Genomic DNA, 24,100 nt, shown 5'->3' with positions numbered 1-24,100 from the left:
TTGCTGCGATCGCTTAGAACAGTGGTTATCAAACTTTTTACTTCAAGCTCCCCCTGCATAATTCAGCGGTAAGCCGGGACCCCCTACATGTATAAACATAGACTATCTCTTTTCTGTATAGAGCTACTTTTATAGAAATAGAAAGAAAAATAAAAATCAAAAATCTTAGTAAGATTTTACTACCCTTTTTGAAATATTTAATCACAACATGAAAATCATATCACTTGAAAAATGGCATCAATGTCCGAAACATGTTGTGATTAAATATTTCAAAAAGGGTACTAAATTTTTTTATTTTTATTTTTCTCTCTAAACATAGACTACATGTTTTACATATTATACGTATGTATATACCTGCATATTATACACTCAATATTTATTTAGTTGAGTTTTGCACATTCAATACATAACCCAATGTTGCAATAGTTTCAATCATAATAAAACAACAAATTCTATACAAACAATGAATCATAATTTATTCAGGTACTACAGCTACTATAGTAGTACATAGATGTTATTTTTGTTTCTCATAGAAATTAACAATATAAAGAGCGTCAGTGTGAAGGATGAGCTTATTTTTTTCGCACAGAGTTTGTTGAAACGAGGTGTCAGCTCCGATAACGCTACTCTAAGTTCCTGGGTCACATCCAGTCTTGGTCTATATTCACTTTTCATGGCAGCTAGAGCAGAAAACCCAGTTCTACACGGATAAATGGAGTCTATATTATCTTCAATGCCTTTTTACTCAAAATTTGGTGTTCTTTTTGCACACCAATCCAGAAGTATGTAAGAGAATATTCTTCAAACTTCATTTTAAGCGCAAAGTCACCTTGGAGATCAATGAGGTTTTATTTTTCTATCATGTTGAGAGGGAGCACTTATTGATTGAGAATTTGAATTTGACAATACGGTTGATAAAAATATTTTATGATTAAAAATTACTCACATGTAATTTTGAAAATAGAAAGATTGCTTATCGTAGTTATTTTAGAAGTAAATTGAAAACATTCTCCAACTAAGCTTTGTGCCCCCCCCCCTAGCATTCATCACGCCCCACTTGGGGGTCGCGCCCCACTCTTTGAGAACCACTGACTTAGAACACAGTTCATCTCCCCGTAATTTAGCTATCAATACTGGAAATTTGACTTACCAAGTTACCATGATCACAATTCAATAATTTTTATCAAGGGTTCAATCTAATTTTCTTTAGGGTTACAAAGCCTACACGCATTTAAGCGCATATAAAAGCAAAATTCTCAGAGCTATGAGTACTGATGTGGAAATTATAGAGTACCCAGTGGAAATAAATGATTTATTACAGGCCTAGAATAGTAAAATGATGACAATGATAATGATGATGTCTAGTGTAATAAATCTCTTGTTTATTATGAAGTCTGTATCATTGTACGACACTGACACTGTTACATCATTGACACTGTATTAAACATCTTTGGACAATAAGAAGTTGAGATTACTTTTGAAAGCTACAAAAAACTGAATTCGAAGGATTCACTTTTCCAAAAATATATTACAGTATATTTCATTTCGTACACCAACTTCCGAAACTAGCTCCTTTCCACTTCTATTTATTTTCTTGAGTTTTCCATCGATATGATTTATTTCAATTCACTATTTGTTTCAGAAACTTGAAGTTTGAAAAAAGGATGCGGAAGTTTTGTTCGATGTCACAAAAAATCAGTAGGTATATAAATATAGATGAACGGTATTCTATACACTGCTGGAACAACAATATCAGAAAAGAAACTGAAGAGAAGAAGGGAAAAAGATGAGGCGCAGGAAACGAGAATAAGTTGAACAATCGAAGAAAAAAGAATTGAATTAATCAAGTAGTTGCTCCGCGATATCTGCTTCTATAAGTAGAAGTGGTTTTAAAACTCAGGTAGTTCTAAATCGGACCTTTGTTTTTGTAATGGGGCATTGAATACATTTGTGAGGCTGGACATTGCCATCAATCTGAACCTTCCTCGACCAGACATTTACTTCTTTGTGCTTGAAACTTGTTCCTCGGCAGTTCCTTGCACTAAGCACAAAGTAGTACTTAGTTTGTGAGACGAGTACAAGTTTAAAGTTCATCGACCGTATCATTTCAATTGAAAAACGAAGCGTACTTATTTTGATTCAGTATTGGTGCAAGACGTACAAGAAGATTTTAGAAAAATGAAAAGTAGAGACGAAAAATTGGAACTAGAGATTAGATTATAACAACTAATTTGTTCAAAATGAAGTAACTGTACATACAGATACTGTATGCAGTAGTAAACTGTACATGGAAATATCAGTAAATACAGTACATGAGCGTTTCCTCCAAAATCGCCTTGAAAAAAATCATGTAAGAAATCAAATTATCAACTGAATTGAATGTTTTAATCAATTGAAGGTTACCTTATTTTCTCTCTCCCTATCATTTTGATGATGTACTTATTGCATCACTCATTAAAGAATAAAGAATTCTCACATAACATATTGGGAAATGCTTCATGATTCACATTATTCATGATTTTATGTATAGTGAGGTCCACGTTATAATGGCAGTATTTGATTAACATTGGTGTTGCTATCCTTGTCTATCATTCGACAAAGCAGATAGCGCTATGCTTTTCTACCTCCGCAATGTTCCACATAGATTGTTTTTCAATAATCTAGAAATATAATAATTAAACAAAATATTTCATTTCAATAAATTATGAAAGTTTATTCACTGCTAATCAATAATCAATCAATAATCCTTTATTGTCAAGAAACACAAAATGTTGTAGCTAAGGTCAAGATACAATAAAATTAAAAACAGTCAAAAAAATTTGTACAACAAAATTGGCAAATAGTAATAAATAGCAGTAAATGATAAATAGTGATTAGTGGTCAAATACTGTCATTATATAGGATCTTAATATAGGAAGATGATACGTATATGATAGAATGATACTAAGATGATAGAAGGATGATAAACAAGGATAGCAACACCAATGTTAACCAATTACTGACATTATAACGTGGACCTCACTATGGGAAGATGATACAAAGATGACTCAAAGATGATACGTAGATGATACAAAGATGATACGTAAATGATACCAAGATGATACAAAGGTGATACGAATATGATACAAGGATGATAGACAAGGATAGTAACACCAATGCTAATCGAATACTGTCATTATAACGTGGACTTTACTTTAGGAAGATGAAACAAATTAGTATGATATAAAGATGATACGAAGGAGACTCAAAGATGATACGTAGATGATACAAAGATGGAACGAATATGATACAAGGATGATAAACAAGGATAGCAACTCCAATGCTAATCAAATACTGCCAACATGGACCTCACTCTAGTGACTTGGTATTTAGTTGGCACGAGGCTGGCAGCCAATCTGCGCTCACAGCGGGGTGGGCAACTCCAACTGTAGAAATTATTTACTCCAACTCCGAACAATGGCTGCCTTATCATTACAAACAAGACCATTGAACCTTACTGATATCCCGCTATGCAGCTACACTATTTCGCCCTTCGCATCTGCCAAACTACATGTATTTTTATCCTTTACATTATGTAGTTTTATCCTTCCTCCTCATCTGCCAACTGATGTAGTTCTATCCTTTACTATATCTTTTCATCTGCAGTTTTATAATATGTTGTGGTGGTGTAGCGAGACTGTCTGATAAATCAGACGCGTATTGTTGCATAGCTGCGTTGCTTTCCAGCCAGACATCCACAGATTACAATCTTGTTGCCCTCTCCTGACCCACGATGGAATTTTTCCCGGGCGCATGTTTCTTGGATGAAGTTTGTGACATTGTTGACAGTCTTTAAGAAAGAGAGCTGTAGGAAGAGAGAAAGATGGGAAGAAATAAAGGGTGAAGTTTATTTATTTATTTTAATTGTTGACAACCTATAGGAAAGAAGGAGAGAACGATAGGATTTTTCCTGGGCGCATGTTCGTTGGATAAAGACGGTCACATTGTTGACAAGCTATAGAAAGGGGAGAGAGATGAGGATAGGAAGAGAGAAAGATAGAAGCTTATTTTTCGATTCGAACAAAATACCAAACCCTAAATTTTGTAACTTGTGCATTCGGTGTGCTTTATACAACTGAAAGAAGGAGAACATGAGATGTTGTAACAAGATTAAAAAAAATCTGGTGTGGCGCACTCACACCACTTTCCTTGCCGTTATGAAAATTGATCACCTGACGCTAGTGTTCCCGCGCATCTCAAGTCTACTATTCAAAGATTTGAGCCAGCTGGTGACAGGTAACGCTGGAGACACACGTGGTCTGCTATCTCTTCATAGTGAATCATTCAATGGAATCAACAGTTGCCAACAGTTTGTAATAATTGGATAATCACATTTTCTCGAATTTCGAGCTTATTTTTAATTTTAGGTGAAAATGTTACTGAACATTAATATTGTAGAGATTCTCATGCTCAATCTTTTTCAGTCAAAATTATTTGTTCAAATTGGATCTGAAGCCGAGCTCCTGAAATTTTTACAGATATGGGACTTGTGGCAGTTGATAGAGCTTATCGATGACTATTCTAGGTATAACATTTATCAAAATCGTTGGAGCCGTTTTCGAGAAAATCGCGAAAAACTCTGTTTTTGACAACATTTTCGACATTTTAGCCGCCATCTTGAATTGCATTTGATCGAAATTGTTCGTGTCGGATCCTTATAGTGTAAGGACCTTAAGTTCCGAATTTCAAGTCATTCCGTTAATTGGGAGATGAGATATCGTGTACACAGACGCACATACACTCATACACACACACACACACACACACACACACACACACACACACACCACACACACACACACACACACACACACACACACACACACACACACACACACCACACACACACACAACACACACACACACACACACACACACACACACACACACACCACACACACACACACACACACACAACACACACCACACACACACCACACACACACACCACACACACACACACACCACACACACACACACCACACACACACCACACCACACACACCACACACACACACCACACACACACACACACACACACACACCACACACACACACACACACACCACACACACACACACACACCACACACACACACACACACATACAGACCAATGCCCAAAACCACTTTTTTTGGACTCAGGGGACCTTGAAACGTATAGAAATTTTGAAATTGGGGTACCTTAATTTTTTTCGGAAAGCAATACTTTCCTTACCTATGGTAATAGGGCAAGGAAAGTAATAGTTTTAAAATTTTAGTATGATATAGCTATAGCCTATTTGAGACAAAATTAAGAAATGAAAGAGGTTTTAGACAATAGACGGTTTTCTCTTTTCGGAATATTGTATCTGTTTGCTTCATTCAATAAATAAATAGAATACATTGTAGCAGAATTTTTAGTGAATATTACTCATGAAATCAGCTCTTTGAGGGATATTTTTGTTAAAAAACATGGAAACATCGTTATCTGAGGAATTATTATGAGGCTGTTACCTATAGACAATCCTGTACGTATGGTACAAAGGTGGAGTTTCTGAATTCAAAGAAGAAAAGTGAGAGATTCTGGGACAAATTAGGTAGAAATTAATCAACGCATCTTTCAATGTTACTCCTTACTCAACTTTGTAAAACTCAAATTTATTGCAATGTTTTGGAAGAATTGATTTCAATTTGAATTTCAATCGAATGAAATTTGAATCGAAGCTAATGTTAGAATGGTGAATCAGTCACTAATGTATCATTCACATAGCATATTCAGTTAGAGATCAATTGAATTTCGAATGAAAATTAGATAAATGAGAGAAACAAGTCTGTTCACGAAACTATAAGTGGATGACAATAATTTCAACGAAAACTCATAGATTTACTACGTCAACCAATGTCACCAATCACGTGCAAGTACACTTTCTCTGCTTTGTACAATAGATTTATTACGTCCACCAATCACGTACGAGTACACTTTCTCTGCTTTGTACAAGGCCACGCCCACAACAAACTCCCATTGGCTGATGCTATTGCGTCACTTCATAGGCGTCATTTTGTTGAACGATTCCATTCCAAGCAATGTGATGCTACTATTGAAACTTGAATTATTTATTTAGAAATGTGACGGATAGTGATTAGCAAACTTGATAATCTAAATACAAATCAACGTAAAAATATTCTATAAATATAACTGGAGAATTGGACAGAATTGGAAATATTGGAAAAACAACCCCCCTACACACAGATGGATAGTCTAGTAGGGGGATTCCAAAATATGTTGTATTGTATTTCATATTCGTGTATCATATTCACTAAATTTGCACTTTGAAAAAATCTGGTGTGGCACACTCACACAACTTTCCTTGCCGTCATGAAAATTGATCACCTGACGCTGGAGCTCCCGCGAATAATCTCAAGTCTACTATTTAAAGATCTGAGCCAGCTGGTGACAGGACAATAACGCTGGATACATACGAGATCTGCTATCTCTTCATAGTGAATCATTAAATTTAATAGAATCAACAGTTTGCAATTGAATAATCACATTTTCTCAAATTTCAAGCTTATTTTCAATTTTAGGTGAAAATGTTACTGAACATTAATTGTAGAGATTCTTATGCTCAATCTTTTCCACTCGAAATTTTTCGTTCAAATTGTATCTGAAACCTGATAATTGAAAATCTAAAATCAAACTTTGCATAGATGGGGCGGAGCTCCTGAACTTTTTTCAGATATGGGACTTGTGGCAGTTGATAGAGCTTATCAATGACTATTCTAGGTATAAAATTGATCAAAATCGTTGAAGCTGTTTTCGAGAAAATCGCGAAAAACCCTGTTTTTGACAACATTTTCGCTATTTTAGCCGCCATCTTGAATTGCATTGGATCGAAATTGTTCGAGTCGGATCCTTATATTGTAAGGACCTCAAGTTCCAAATTTCAAGTCATTCCGTTAATTGGGAGATGAGATATCGTGTACACAGACGCACATACACTCAAACACACACACACACACACACACACACACACACACACACACACACACACACACACACACACACACACACACACACAAATACAGACCAATACCCAAAAATCACTTTTTTGGACTCAGGGGACCTTGAAACATATAGAAATTTAGAAATTGGGGTACCTTAATTTTTTTCGGAAAGCAATACTTTCCTTACCTATGGTAATAGGGCAAGGAAAGTAAAAAAGGCCTTCTCTGATTGGTTCTCGTGAAATATCAATCACGGTTAAAATTTAACCGTGCAACCGGGCTTCAGACTTCTGCGTCGCTTATAGTTGTTGATATTCGCCATCGAGAAAAGAGACGCATGAGACAGAATAGAGCTCCTGAAATTTTTACAGATATGGGACTTGTGGCAGTTGATAGAGCTTATCAATGACTATTCTAGGTATAAAATTGATCAAAATCGTTGGAGCTGTTTTCGAGAAAATCGCGAAAAACCCTGTTTTTGACAACATTTTCGCCATTTTAGCCGCCATCTTCAATTGCATTGGATCGAAATTGTTCGAGTCGGATCCTTATATTGTAAGGACCTCAAGTTCCAAATTTCAAGTCATTCCGTTAATTGGGAAATGAGATATCGTGTACACAGACGCACATATATACACACACACGCACACACACACACACACACACACACACACACCACACACACACACACACACACACACACACAACACACACCACACACACACACACACACACAAATACAGACCAATACCCAAAAACACTTTTTTGGACTCAGGGGACCTTGAAACGTATAGAAATTTAGAAATTGGGGTACCTTAATTTTCTTCAGAAAGCAATACTTTCCTTACCTATGGTAATAGGGCAATGAAAGTAATACCAACCTGATTATAAATTATTCGTTCGCCACATGTTAAGATCCTACAGCCTAATTTCGTCTACACACCTGGAAAAGTAAAGCATATTTCCATTAATAACTTCGACTTTGTATCTAAGTTTAAGTTTTGTAAACTAAGTTTACATGTCGAGCTTCGATCATGGAGCCTTCTTTGGATGTGAAGAAGATGACAACATATTTTGAAACAACATGTTGTTGAGTTGACATCAGAGAAGGTCTGATGCCCCTTTTGATAACAACTTGTTGAAGACAATTCAGCTCTAGAGAATTTAAACAATGTAATTTAAAAGTCGTTAGTTCATAGTTGTGTAAGATTCTTGTTGATCGAATACTCAGAGAACAGGAATGAAAAACTATGTTTCGTGCTGTTTTGACAGAACTTATATCTGACTATAGTGAGGTCCACGTTATAATGGCAGTGTTTGGTTAGCAATGGTATTGCTATCCTTGACTATCATTAAACAAAGCAGATAGCGCTATCTCTTTCTCGCTTTGCTCTGTTGCCAGATCGTCTCTCAACGATTTAAAATTAATAATTAACATAATATTCCATCTTAATCATTGAAATTCATTATGAAATTATTGAAAAATATAATTAATTGATTATTTTAAACGAGAATGAACAGTTGATATTACATCAATAAACCTGTATCAGCTACCGTCTATAGAAGGCATTGACAAGACAGAGGATCGGCAACGTTGTTCTGCTATCTTTCTCCACTACCATTATAACACCATTTTTTCATGAATAAATAATAAATAACGTGGATTGCTTTCAGTAAATTTTTGTGTTGTGAAATGGATTGTCCTTAATATGATAAAAAAAGTAGAATAATTATTTATTGACTTGTCAGAATTACGTGGATAATCTTCATCAGAGTTGAAAATGTCCAGCGAACAAAGTGAGTTTAATTTGACTCGAACCCGTAACCGTCATTCATGAGTCGCGCGTGCTACCAATCAGGCTACAAAATCACTTGGTGAGAGTTGGTTGCGTTTTTATGATTTTATTAACTTTGAACCACAAATTGAATAGATTTGTTTTAATTATTAAATAAGAATAAATTGAATAATAGCAATGAAAATAAGCCTATATCCATCCTCAGAATCTTTATCATATTAAAGGTGCAAATGACAAATAATTCACAGCCAATACGGCTTGTTGCCTCGAAAAACCCACCTCGAAATCAGTTAGAGAATTGTTATGTGAAATTGCAAGTTAATCAGTTCAGGTTCATAAGTTATAATGCATCAATCGTTTATCTCCTATCCTGTACGTGTCTAAGCCAACTCTTTTCTTTATTAATAAGAAGAAGACATCAAAAACTTCGTTCAATAGTACTTATTCTATACTGTAATTTGATAGGAGTACCATGATTTGATTTATGTTGGTTTGATAAACTTATTGGTTCCGCTCCATCAATTTATTCATTAGATCAGTGAACTGCTTCTCTCATTGGTTATCATGACAGTTAGCATTCATTCACAGTCATTTTTTTTGTAATTTCTGTGAAATGTTCTGGTTTTTTTTTTGTTTTGGTTTTGTTCATTAATAGCCTTACTTCAAGGTAAGTTAATTTCCAAAAAGTGTTTGTGAAATTTCTTTGTTTGCTATGGTGGAAATGAAATTAATTTTTCATTTATAATGTGATACACTTTAGTGCAACCGGGAGATGATCCTTTTGGCGAAAATTTCCCACAACATTTCGAACAGTTGGATTGGACAAAGTGAAACTCGAACACATTAATTGATTGCAATAAATAAAACACAGCAAGTACGAGCTGCAGATAGTATTTGAAAGAAGGTAAACAAAACGGGTCAAGCATATGCAAATCAGGCGACCTACAACTTTTGCTCGGTTGATGCAAAAGTGTGTTTTTTGTGCAAAGCAGTCCCCATCAAGTCCTAACGGTCCGCTGTCCTATCCGATGTCGAACTTAGCAAAGCAGAAAAATAAGTCGAAAAACAAGAACAACAACAACCCGCTTTGTCCCCGTTTCCATCCTTGTTTTTTTGTTTCTGCTAAGAAGTTGGCAGAATTTGAAAAAGCGAATCGGCGTTCCAAAAAGGCAACAGTTTTGCTACAGTGTGGTCCACGTTATGATGGCAGTATTTGATTAACATTGGTGTTGATATCCTTTTCTATCATTCGACAAAGCAGATAGAGCTATCCTTGTCTAGCTCCTTAACGTTGCCAGAACGTTTTTACAATGTAGAAAAATATACAAAATATTTGATTTGAATCATGAAATAGTTATTTGTGCAACTAGTGCGCAAAGTGACAGTTTGCTGCACCGAAAGAAACGTTTACGCCCGAGCCGTAGGCGAGGGCGGAATGGTTTCTTGAGTGCAGCAGAGGAACTTTGCGCACGTATTTCACATTAAGTTTTTCCTACAGTTACCATTGAATATGAAAAGTGGGTATTTATGGGGTGAAATTGCCTGAAATCCATCAAATGTTTTTCTGTATAATTTTATTATTGTTAAAAACCTTAATCCTAAAATCCTAAAGTCCTCGCTGTCCTTGGTTATAATATCTAATACTAATAATTAGCGCGTTGTGCTTGGTTGCACCTCTGCTCACTATAGCAGCCACATCAGTCACTGTTACCAACTTCATTTTGATTTTGCTGCACTGTTGCTCCATATAACCTACTAAGTATTTTGCGTTGCCATGTTGCAAATCTGGAGTGCAGAAAAATTTTTCCCGCACTAGAGCGGAAAAGTGATTCTTTGCGTTCTGTAATCAGTGCAGCAATGGCCACTTTTCAACGTAACTGTAGGAAAATGTATTATCAAATCATTGAAAACCATATTTTTTCTGTACAAATGAAATAGAATTTATAATTTCAGACAAGAATGAACAGTTAATTATCACATCAGATATACAGGTATCAGCTAAATAGAAAGAAAAATAAAAAACTCAGTACCCTTTTTGAATTATTTTATTTTAAAAAAGGGTACTGAGATTTTTATTCTTCTTTCTATTTATATTACAAGTAGCCCTATACAGAAAAGAGATAGGTATCAGCTATCCTCTATAGAAGGCAGTGGCAAGGCAGATTATCGGACCGATGTTCTCCTATCTTTCTCCACTGCTATTATAACGTGGACCTCACTATGGCGATAAACCGTGTTTATTGGTCAGGCGCACCTGATAACACTGATTGATTACAGTCATGAGAGAGAGGGTGAAGATTGTCACCTTCCCCGGTTTAGTTCTCTACTTTTCTGTCATTTTGTTGCGATTTCTATTTTTTTACGATGCCTCACCTAGTCTCCTCAGTTTTTGTATGTGAACACTTTCTTATTCTTGAAAAAGTCATTTAACATAATTTATTCTGATTCCATTTCTCCTAGTTCTAGTTATTTCTTAATGAGATAATATTCTCAATCAGTTGATCTCTCCTAATTAATCAGTAGTTAAAATATTCGCATTTTCAATATTTTTTAGCATAGACAGGTGGTGAGATTTGAACGGGAAGTTTAAAGTTTCAAGTTTGTTCTACTTCCACTTTCTTCTATTCTTAGTTTTTGATCTTATTTCTACACATTTAAAAACCATCTTATAAATCTTGTCTCATCTTTCAGACTCTTCCTCTCGTTCTTGGCATATCAACATATCAGGTCTTGCTTTTCTTGCTGATGGTGCCCACATGAGCGCTAGGCTTGTGCGTAGGTAATGAGGCGGATGATAATGTGAGATGGATTGTCCCACAGTTTTAGGTGTGTTCCAAAACATCGGAAAGCAATTTTACAACTCATGATTCAGAGGAGTTGGTTCAAGCGATGATTACTCATCCAACGGGAGTACCAGGCTCATGATTCTCAACTTATTTTGATGTCATTTCTTGCTGAAAATGATACCCAAACAACTACCTTCATTGTATTATCATTCATCCCATCATCATCACCTAGGCTTAAAATTCTTCTTGGAAGTCGCCTTTGTAAAATAATGAATAATGAGTCCCTTACACATACCTTAACCTCCTCTAAAATATTTATTTATCTATTTATTTATTTATTTATTCATAGACAATAGATACAATTCAGGTAAAAACAACAGGCATTTGCCCAAAACTGTTTCAAACCTTAATTTAGAATACACAGTCTAAAGGTTATGCTACTTACGTAACTTGAATGATAATATTATTCATACACAATTTTGAGTCCAAAAAATTTATCTACTACAATTTTGAATTTATCAGATTGATCAATTTCCAAATACAAATCTAAACAAAACTCTTCTTGAATGAAAAAGACTAAGAAATTGTCAAAAAACCACTGATTTATTGATAATTAGAAAGACCGGTTTCGGTTATTACACCATTGTCAATCTCTGATAAACTAAAACTAAATACAAGAGCAGCAGAATTTATACTAGTAATATACTAGTATAATACACTGATTTATTGATAATTAGAAAGACCGGTTTCGGTTATTACACCATTGTCAATCTCTGATAAACTAAAACTAAATACAAGAGCAGCAGAATTTATACTAGTATAACTTCGTGTAATAACCGAAACCGGTCTTTCTAATTATCAATAAATCAGTGGTTTTTTGACAATTTCTTAGTCTTTTTCATTCAATATGAATAATTACCACAATATCAACTTCTCAACTACACAAAAAAAAACTCTTCCTTCACAATTGCAAAAATATTGAAATTTCCACTTAAATCCACAAAATATTAAATAGTCCTGGTACCCAAAGTCCAAAGAGAGCGTAGAAAATGGGAAATATTAACCAATTTACAATAGATCTTTACTATTATATTATAGTAGACGAGATTCCAGGCGAGTAGATTCTGATATGAAATACATTTTGCCTTTGATCTTCCACACAAGATCCAGTAGCTCTTGTGTTGGATGAAAGAATGAAGTATATGAAGTGTGTGAGGTCCACGTTATAATGGCAGTGGAGAAAGATAAAAAACAGCATTGACGATTCTCTGACTTGGCAGTGGCCTTCTGTAGAGGGTAGCTGATAGCAGTATATAAGATATGATATTAACTTTTCAGCCTTGTTTGAAATAATCAATGATATCTCATACGTCAAGTGAATGAATGTTCATGATTGATATTTTATATTTTGTTAATTTATCGAATTTCTGAAACATTGTTGAAGTACGATGAGGCAATGTTGAAGAGCTAGAAAAGGATAGCGCTATCTGCTTTGTTGAATGATAGACAAGGATAGCAACACCAATGTTAATCAACTACTGCCATTGTAATGTGGACCTCACTATAGCGAAGCAAGGAGCAGATGACTCCTGTCCTGGGAGGAAGGTCATCGAACTTCATCAGTGGTCAATACCCTCCTGAAGAAGTCTTGCCTTTTCTCTCCTCTTCCCTCTTATTTTCTCTTCCCTCTTCTACCATCTACCCTCTTCTTCCATCTTACCTCTTCCCTCTTCGTCCCTCAGTTGCCCCCGGGCAAGGGCTTGCCCTCCTATAAATAGCTCGCGAGTATTTTAGAACGGCCCGATTGGTATTTTTAGTCGACGTGATGCAGTTCCGGAATGAAGAATCGGTCCATCCTTCCTCAGAGCAAACAAGATTGCAATTGTGAGGTCCACGTTATAATGGCAGTATTTTATTAACATTGGTGTTGCTATCCTTGTCTATCATTCGACAAAGCAGATAGCGCTATCCTTTTCTACCTCCGCAAGGTTGCCACATCGTACTTCAGTGAAGATACAATTAATAAACACAAAATATCCAATCTCAACTATTTTCATGACAAATAAAACATAATCAATTATTTTAAACAAGAATGAACAGTCAATATTACATCAGATATACCGGTACTAGCTATCCTCGATTGAAGGTAGTGACAAGGCACAGAATCGGCAACGTTGTTCTCGAATCTTTCTCCACTGCCATTATAACGTGGACCTCACTCAAGGCATGGACTGCCACTGGTTTCTCGCTTCTGGTCTTATTTGTCCCTGACTTTGAGTTCTTCAAGTTCATTGGTTAATGGCCTTTCTTGTAACACTGTGGACCAGAATAGCCTCTTGCAACCTTAGGTCAAGTTCATACGCAGGAAAATACATGTTTCTCTCCATGTGTTATGTATCATTTCACCATTTTTTTCTCTCTATGTGTTATCCTATACTATTAAACGAGCAACTTCTGTTTATATGTTTAGATGTTTGGATGTTTTGATATTTGGATGTTTATAAATGTTTATATGTTTGTATTTCACCGGATCTCGAAAACTGCTCTAACGATTCTCACGAAATTCAGAACATAGTAGGTTCATAATATAAAGATTCGATTGCACTAGGTCTCATCCCTGAGAAAACTCGCTGAAGGACATTAAAAGGATAATTATTATTCATCCTTGGAGAAACATCTGATAATAATCATTTCGTCGTCTGTTGGTGATGGAAGTGAGTGAGCGAGTTCATGTGTGTGGGACTGTGTCAAAATTATAACTCAGCTGTTGAACTTTTGTTATCATTCAATCAGGTACTTAGTGCCGGTTGCAAAAAAGCCGGGTTATTTACAATCCTGATTAATTTCAGTAGATCCATCTTTTTGAAATGGTCTTCTCTGATTTGGTTCACGTGAAGTTAACCAGGATTAAAATTTAACCGGCTTTTGTGCAACTGGGCCTTTGTGAGGGAAATTTTTGCATTCATCTAGGAATTAATCTCAATTTACTGTTATCAGATGGAACATTTCTGTATGACTGTAATTATTATTTCTTCTTTCGTAATACATTTTTTATGCTTTTGTAGTCCAGAGCGAAGCTCGGTCCCCGATACTGTATAATTTAATCATATATTTCTTTGAATATATTATGTATAATTTCACCACATTTCCACTCTATGTTTTATGTATCATTCCACCACACATTTCTTTTAATGAGTTATGTATCATTGCATCGCATATTTCTCTTCATGTGTTAATTTGATAATAAATGTGAAATTTGATGTACCGTTACTTTATTCTCAAGGAAGTTAGTCTTTGTTTCATCTCCCATAAACATTGTAGGGGATGGATATAATCGAATAAACAATGTAGGAAAAAGTGAATAAATGATTTAGGGAAGCCTACTCATCACAGTTCATATAATGTACCCAAATACTCCTTCCATGGTTACTAATTCCTTGTAACCATGATAACACGTAAAGGTGCGTATAGATATACGCGCCTCCAACACGCTCCGCACTCGCTCCGCACTCGCTCCGCACTCGCTCCGCAATCGCTCCGATCATGAACGTTACGGGAGATGTTAGCTCTTTTCGCGTTCCACTCTTTCATCCCGGTCGATCATCAATCGATCTGCTCGAGTGACGTTCGATTGCGGAGCAGAGCGAAAGTCTGTACGCACCTTTACAGATACAAAGATGTGGTATAATAATCTATCTATAATATAATAAAGGAAAGAACCGGCTCATAAACGTACGGGATAGGAACTTATACTTTTATAAGATTGAAATAAACATCGCATTTGCCATCAATAACTTGAGGACAACAAACTCATAAAAAAACTGAAGAACAAAAGCTTGCGTCGATATAATCCCTCCAGAAACTACTCATTAGGAGATAACAACAAGCATTCTTCTAAGACCGAAGTTTAGAACAATTTACTTGAATGAGATTGAAATAAACATTGAATTCGACATCAAGAACTTGAGGACAATAAACTCATATACAAACGGCAGGCACAAAAACTTGCGTCGATATAATCCCTCCGGAAACTACGCATCAGGAGATAGCAACAGGCATTCTTTCCAGGAGCAAGTCGAGTGCAGAAGAACGCAGAGTGCTGAGTTATCTCATCTGGTTTACTTTCTTTATCTTGTTGCCTTTTGCGTTGCCAGTTCGTCGACATGTGCGCCTCGCGAGTGCGAAGGAAGCAGGCAGGGAACTGGTTGGTCCGTCTGCTCAATCCTTTTTTCCGCCACAGACTTCCTTCAATCCTTCTTTTTGCCTTATTTTCCTACCAGCATGTGTCCTTTCGGATCGACGCTTCGTCTAAATTCTGCATTGGTCGCTGACAAAATAAAAAAGTTATCCTCACTTCGACTGGTCTGTCCGTTTAATCGTATTTCTGTTTTTGCTTCTACAACTTCGTCATCATTTTTCAATCCTCCTCATCCTCCTCCTTACTCCCCTCCCCCACATCCTCTCCTGAATCACGTGAAATAAATAAGCTCGCATCTTAAGGATCACGTTTATTACTTCCTGATTCCCTGTCTCCACTTTAAGAGACCACATTCCTTGCGAATTTTTTGCATGGTCGACGACTTCCACTCTTTTCCTTCCTTCTTTTACTCATCTTCTTGTCCTTTTTCATATAATAATCATTCTTCGCAGTCTTCTAATTTTTGCTCCTTTTTCTCCTTTCTGATATCAACTTCCAACCTATCTTCCTTCCTGCATTATCCTTTGAAAAAAAAAACAAATAAATGAATAAAAACATTATGAAATGAAAATATTTTAACTTGGAAATGACCTATGATCGAAACTAGTTGTTAAAATATTTTAAAGTTTTTAATAGAAGGGTACTAAAAGTTATTATATTGCTCTTATTTGAATCAAGTAGCCCATAATATGGTTTATATTATTTATAAAGGAAGTGATTTTATTAAATAAATGAATGTTAATCTTTCTAACAATTAAATACTAGACTCCAGCTTACAAGAAGTTTGATCAATTGATTTTATTAAATAAATTAATGTTAATCTTTCTAACAACTAAATACTAGACTCCAGCTCACAAGAAGTTAGATCAATTCATTTGAATATATTATTTATTGCGTGAAAAATACAAATAAATGAATGTTATATTGCAGTAGCAGAAGAGAACATCAAAAGTTGATGCATTTAATGCATTACAACGTCAAGTTCGATAACAAAATAAAAGTAGACACATAACAGATAAATACATACTGATAATATCAGTAGCTAGCTGGTTATTAGAATAGGAAATTACTCAAATATTAGCTTGTATTTTCTCATGCAACAAGGCTGAAACAGTATGTATTAAAAATATAAAATTCCCTCGCAATCGAGCTATAATAGAAAGGACTAGTTTCGAATACAAATATTCATAGTCCAGTAATAACGTTCGTGAAAAATTACTCAGAACTACTTACTCACAAGTATCGAAATTAATGATGTTGTGAAAAAACTTATCTTTCATCTAGAATCTAGACGATCTAATCTTCGGCCTCTTGGCTAGTCTTTATCTTGTAAAAATTCTATTTCAAACTGTTTGAGAAAAGATTCAGGCAATTAAAGCATCTAAATTCTAGTACTATAGTCATCAAGGAATTCAGTCTGGAGCTATAATAGTCAAGGAATTTCATCAAAGAATACTATTTAATTATTAGTTGATATTACTAATATAGTCATCAATCAAGGAATATATAATGTAATTAGTTCTTTATCTTATTTACCCTATGTTCTTATCTTTTTTAAGGCATTCTTAATCGCCTTCCAATGTATTGAGTCATCCGCTATTATCTGTCTAGTCTGACTGATCATTAGTGTTCTAATCCAAATATTTTTATCCCGATATCATGATCCAAAAGATAATAATATATTCTGCTAGCCGTCAGGCTCGCTTCGCTCGCCATATCCGTCTAGCCAGGACCCCCCCCCCCTGGACCCCCGACTGGATCGTCCAAGAATGAGATCAGCAGGCTCGCCTGTATTTTTCATTTGGGCATTTTTATCATAAATGTTAGGACAATCCAGTCGGGGGTCCAGACTAAACGGCTGGCTAAACGGATATGGCGAGCGAAGCGAGCCTGGCTGCTAGTAATATAATATTCCCAGGATTGAAGTAGCAGTGCCCAATCAATTTTTCCGCGATAAATGCATTTAAATCTTCAACTTGGTGGCAACCTAACAAAGTCAACTCAACTTAATGCTAACCTGACAAAATTATTAATTTAGTTGCCAGTTAACAACTGTTTCGAAGAGGTACTCTATCTAGATTATAGTTCTATAGTAACATATATGATATGGAAATTTAAATTATAATTAAGAGATTGGGAGAAGAAGAATATACATGCTAAAAGACGAACTTTAAACCTTTAAAAACAACCCTTAGAGTTAAAATATTTCCAAAAGATTTCTTAGTGCGCCTCTAAAGGGCCAACTGAACATACCTACCAAATTTGAACGTTTTTGGTCCGGTAGATTTTTAGTTATGCGAGTGAGTGAGTGAGTGAGTCAGTCAGTCAGTCAGTCAGTCAGTCAGTGAGTGAGTGCTATTTCGCTTTTATATATATATATAGATTTCCAATAGGTTTTTAAGCCACTACTGTTTCTAATAAATCATACAAAAATGTTATTAATGAGTAACCTTACATTGAAAATCTAAATTCAAGGCTCAACTCACTCATACGCGACTCAAGTCGAGAAGAGACTCGACTCTAGTCGAGAGCATGTGTTTTCGAATGGTGACAGTCGCGGAGACGAGAATGGACTGGTCTGAGTGTCTCCATTTGGAAACACATTCTCTCGACTAGAGTCGAGTCTCTTCTCGACCTGAGTCGCGTGAGTGTGAGTTGAGCCTTAGTGTTTTCTCCACTCATTATAACGTAGACCTCACTATAGCAGAACTATTTCATTTTTGAAGTGTTTCAAAGGAAAGAACTGGCTTATACACGTACTGGATAGGAGATTCACAAATGACGCATAATCACGTCTCAACTACTGAACTGATTAACTTGAAATTTCACATGTAGATTCTCAATCCACCTAAGAGCTCGATACTTTGGTTCATATACACGGAGGTCGGTGAACTTGGCCTAGAGTTTGGAGTCTATTAATAGGTGTATTATTGAGTCTATTAATTGATGTATCAGCAGGTGGGTTAATTGCATGTGCAATAATAATTATGAGCCATGTTCCATGTTGGATGTTGCTTTCACTGGTGACTTGCAAGGATCCCAAAACGAGACAATTCTACCAGGAAGACACGTTTCTCTCTCCCTCTCTCACACCCTCTCTCTCTTCTTCTCTCTCTCTCTCTCTCTCTCTCTCTCTCTCTCTCTCTCTCTCTCACTCTCTCTCTGTCTGAGCCAGACTGTATAAGGCAGTATATATTGTTGTAATCTACATGAATAAAGTACTCAATCAATCAATCTCTCTCTCTCTCTCTGTCCATCATGCCGGATGCCAGTCACTTATCTATGCACATTCAATTAGGATATGTGCATAATGCATTGGAGAGCATAATGCATTCTTCAATGTACTTGACTGATGTGTGTGAGGTGAGTGAGAAATGTTCTTCTTACTCTAGATGACGAGGTGTATGTCATCGAGTCACAATTTGACTAGATGACTGAAAGTCAAATACTTTTGACTTATAGTCATTATTAGTTAAATAAAAATTACTATAGTCATTTTTTTCTTATCCTTATAATCATAAGGATATAATGACTATCTATAGTCATCATAGTCCTTGGTATACGAGGTGTAGGCCTACTTATAATCATAGAGAAAAGATAGATATCTAATGGTATAGATCGTTTATGTTCCAAATTTTTGTTCCGATTTTTGATAACTCTTAGTAACTTCTTCACCAACGAATGGAGGTGCGAAAATTCGAATTCCTATGCGATCAAACTAATTGCATGGTCACGATTGCTGGAAATGCATGCAATCTGCTTTGTCGAATGAAAGACAAGGATAACAACACCAATGCTAATCAAATACTGCCATTATATCTTGGACTTGGACCTCACTATAGAATCTTCTCTCGCCATCTCTGAAGTGTTCAACCGTCGTTAGAGACGATAATGAATGTCATAAAACGTGAATAAAGTATGAGACCGGTAGTAAAACAGGTCTAATTGCCAGCTATGTTTTTGCATCGTGCTTCAGGTTGTTGAAAAAGCTGAGTTATCTTCTCACCAGCAGCCCCGGGCTGTGATCATAAACTAGTATTTTATGGGAACTATTTTATGGTTGATGGCATCGTTCATAAGAAAAAAACCTGCCTATTTTTCGGTTCTCTGATGAAGTCGTTTACTAAAGTATAAGAAGAATGTTCTACATGAAAATATTTGAAAACTTGGAAGGCATACCTTCTATTCATTTTATTGAAATTCAGGATCTCAATACAGTATACATGAATCTAAGACAATGGTCGCCAAACTTATGAGTCTGTGAGCTAGAATAGCATTTATAAAACTTCTAGTGAGCTACCAAGCAATATTAGACTGAAGAAAGTATATTTTATTGTCTATAAAGATACATTTCTAGTGTTGAAATCTACTTATCTTATAGCAAAACGTATAAAAAAAGTTGGTATGTACATTTCAATGAGAGCAGTGGAACGTACTCTTTTTGGTCATCAAGTATTTTCTTGATGTTTGGAGTGTACGTTGTAGCCGCCATTCTGATGCAGTTGTCCAAATGTAGTCTACATCAGTCAGTCTGTTCCTATATAGATTTTTCATGGATTTCATACTTGAAAAAGATGCTTCCAGAAGTAAGAAGAACTGAACATAGCTTCCAACCTCAATGCAACTTGAATAATATTTGGATATTTTTCTTTGGGAACTTGAGGCCGAATATTTCCAGTTTTAGAAAGTGATCTGAGAGACAGATCATTTTGGAAATCCACTAGTTCCATTTCAACTGAAGCCTGATCTCCACCAAAATGTTGTACAACACAAGCTGCAAAATCTTCTGCATAGATCTCTACAAAAGAGAGTTGATGAATTGTACCATATTTGATATGCTTTTAAAATCTTGAAATCGTTGATCAAACTGTTGTCTCAAGTCTGAAAAAATTGTAACGTATTCTTGGTTATTCCTGCGGTGCTGTGGAGAATTTTTCTTGTCATTGATTTTCTTCAGACTGGGAAAGTGTTTATATTCAAACTGGACGACATTCTTTCGCATGAGCATTTCTGTGAGCTACCAAAAACTATCCCACGAGCTACCGGTAGCTCGCGATCGACTGTTTGGCGACCACTGATCTAAGAGAAATATGAAAGAATAATACAGTAATATAAATCTAATAGATGATTCATTTATTCTATACACAGGGCTACTTGACATTATATTTTCAACAGAATTACTACAGTGAGGTCCACGTTATAATGGTAGTATTTGATTAACATTGATGTTGTTATCCTTGTCTATCATTCGACAAAGCAGTTGGTGCTATCCTTTTCTAGCTTCGAAACGCTGCCAGATCTTTTTAGAACTTCCTCCAGTCACTATATACATTGGTGCTTGCAAATTATGTTGTAGTTCTGATTTTTTAATATATTATTTGGGTACATAAGAGAAGTCCAGAACCAATTTCTTCATGCAAAATTTCCTTGTGCTAGATACAGAGTGGCTCAAAAACCTCGTATTTTCGGCTCATTTTCCAGTTTTCAGCTATTTCTGCCAAATCGGACAGAAAAATGAGTAAAGTTATAATCAGAAGTTATAAGTGTTTGAAATTTTGATTCTTGAGGTGTCCTTTCGCGCGTCTCTCTACTAGGAAATACCGAAATGAAGTGCATTTAACGGGTGATTCTCATAGAACATAATCTCATGAACTTATGTCATTATGCGAAATATCAATGTGAGGACAGTGTAGTTGGAGGACAGATGGTTGAAGCTGAAAATTAGGTGTTTTTCACAATACAAAGAGCATTGTTGTCAGGTGTACCTGGAAAACTATATGAGATAGAGCGCTCTACCTGATCTCAGATTGTAGAGCACAAAAATACGCCCAGAGAGATTTTGAAATACACATCTAAATGGTAACAATCGGAAGATATTGTTGATCAAAAACTAAAATTCATTGGATTTGATTTTTTCTTCAAATTTCACTCATTTTTGAAAAATCATAACTCAGTACTTATTGGAGATAGAGAGTTCCGAATGATCTTATTTTATCCAGAATTTCATAATCTAGAAAAAAGGCGAGAGCAAATTTTTCTGTCCGATTACGAGATTTGGCATAAATAGCTGAAAACTGGAAAATGAGCCGAAAATACCAGGTTTTTGGGCCATTCTGTATCTAGCACAAGGAAATTTTGCATGAAGAAATTGGTTCTGGACTTCTCTTATGTTCCCAAATAATATATTAAAAAATCAGAACTACAATATAAATTGCAAGCACACCCCCTTTTATATGTCTATATTGATTGGACTATATGATATAGTAAATAGTCTCTCTAATCTGGAATCATCTCATATACGTATATTCTCATAAGTCTCATTTAAAGAAAACTCTCATATAAGTGTCTAAAATTCTTTTAATAGGTAAGAATATTATTTATAATTCTCGAATGTAATACAATTACTCTCTCAGTTCAAAACCTTTTACTCCTCTTGAATCAGGCCATCTTTCAACTCCTGCTATATTTTTCAATCCTTTCTTTTTCGAACTGAATACACAGTTATTAAATCCTTGTTCAACCTCCTCAGAGTAGTTATACTATTATTGACGCATCCCGAGTTATTCAAGTTCAGAACATAACGTTGAAGATCAGAGGATCAGCCTCAGTAGTACTACAGAACCAGTTTGATTAGTTAAAAAAGTGTTTACATCCGTTAAATGAACTTGATAAAACAGAAGCGCGCCTTCATCCCTACATCATAGGATTAATAAAAGTGACCCCAATCTTATAGGCGCCACACATCAGACTATTCAACCTGGAAACTGTTATAAATATCCACCTAACGTTGTTATTATTAGCTTATTACTTGCAAACAGATCTAACAGGACAAGGCTTCAGGAGATAGACTACTACTTCGGGATAAATGAGTTTAAAAACTCCCGCAAAAATAATTATCATAATTATTGATAAAAATAACTACATTGATATTAAGAACACTTATTATTGTATCATTGAAAAAAATATTTTTGACAAATAAAATAAAATAGGTAATAATTATCAACAAGAATGAACAATCAATATTAATCTCAATTATTGAGATTGAGTATTTTGTTGATTAATTATATTTCTACATTGTTGGAAACTATCTGGCAACGTTGCGGAGCTAGTAAAGGATAGCGCTATTTGCTGGCCATTCTTGTTCAAAATAAACAATTATTATATTTCATTCGACAAGAAAATATATTTTCAATAAATTATACATTTTCATAATTGAGATTGCATATTTTGTTAATTAATCATTATTACTACATTGTTGAAAACTGATCTGGCAATGTTGCGAAGATAGAAATGAATAGCAACGTTGCCGATTCTGTGCCTTGTCACTACCATCAATCGAGGATAGTTGATACCGGTATATCTGATGTAATATTAACTGTTCATTCTTGTTTAAAATAATTAATTATGTTTTATTTGTCATGAAAATATATTATTGAATAGTTGAGATTGGATATTTTGTGAATTAATTGTATCTTCACTGAAGTACGATGTGGCAACCTTGCGGAGGTAGAAAAGGATAGCGCTATCTGCTTTGTCGAATGATAGACAAGGATAGCAGCATCAATGTTAATCAAATACTGCCATTATAACGTGGACCTCACTATAGCACACTTAGGCCCGGTTGCACAAAAGCCGATTGCATTAAATGATTAATTTCACGAGAACCAATCAGAGAAGGCCTTTTTGATAATACAGCTTCTCTGATTGGTTCTCGTGGAATTAATCACGGTTAAAATTTAACCGGTTTTTGTGCAACCGGGCACTTAATTTGTTTTCTTGTGTGCTAATGCGTGCAGCAGGTGTAGATATTTTTAGCCTAACCCAGAATCATGCTCGAATGTGGAGATGTGGATTCACAGTTAGTTATTGGAAATGTCAGCAATGATTCGGAAGGGGAATGTATATCAGGATTCAGGAAAGATGTTTTTGCCAATGGGGTTCATGAGAATCGATGATGGTTTTTTGCAGATTTTATCAGCTTGTTTTATAGTAAACAGAAACAGGCTATATTGAGTACAGTAAATTAAATAAATCAATACTTGTATAAAAAGCTAGTCCATCCAGTGGTGAACACAAATAAATACTTGTACAAAAAGCTACAGTGAGGTCCACGTTATAATGGCAGTGGAGAAAGAGAGGAGAACAGTGTTGTCAATTCTTTGCCTCGCCACTGCCTTCTGTAGAGGGTAGCTATTTATTCAATTCACTGGTACTCGATATAGCCTGTTTCCGTTATCTATAAACCAATTTAGATGCATGTGTTCTTTTCAACACTCTTAAGGCTGAGCAAAGGGTA

At 35.4% G+C, this 24,100-nt stretch overlaps 1 protein-coding gene across 1 annotated transcript in view; it reads left to right on the top strand.

Annotated features, from left to right (window-relative positions):
* The window catches only part of LOC120353388 (serine/threonine-protein kinase S6KL-like), a 167,920-nt gene that overhangs the window by 143,495 nt on the left and 325 nt on the right, over nucleotides 1-24,100 (top strand). The gene's annotated exons all lie outside the window — the stretch shown is intronic.

Source organism: Nilaparvata lugens, chromosome 10 (assembly GCF_014356525.2).
Source record: "Nilaparvata lugens isolate BPH chromosome 10, ASM1435652v1, whole genome shotgun sequence".
Lineage (NCBI taxonomy): Eukaryota > Metazoa > Arthropoda > Insecta > Hemiptera > Delphacidae > Nilaparvata > Nilaparvata lugens.
This window is presented reverse-complemented; position numbering and strand designations above follow the sequence as displayed.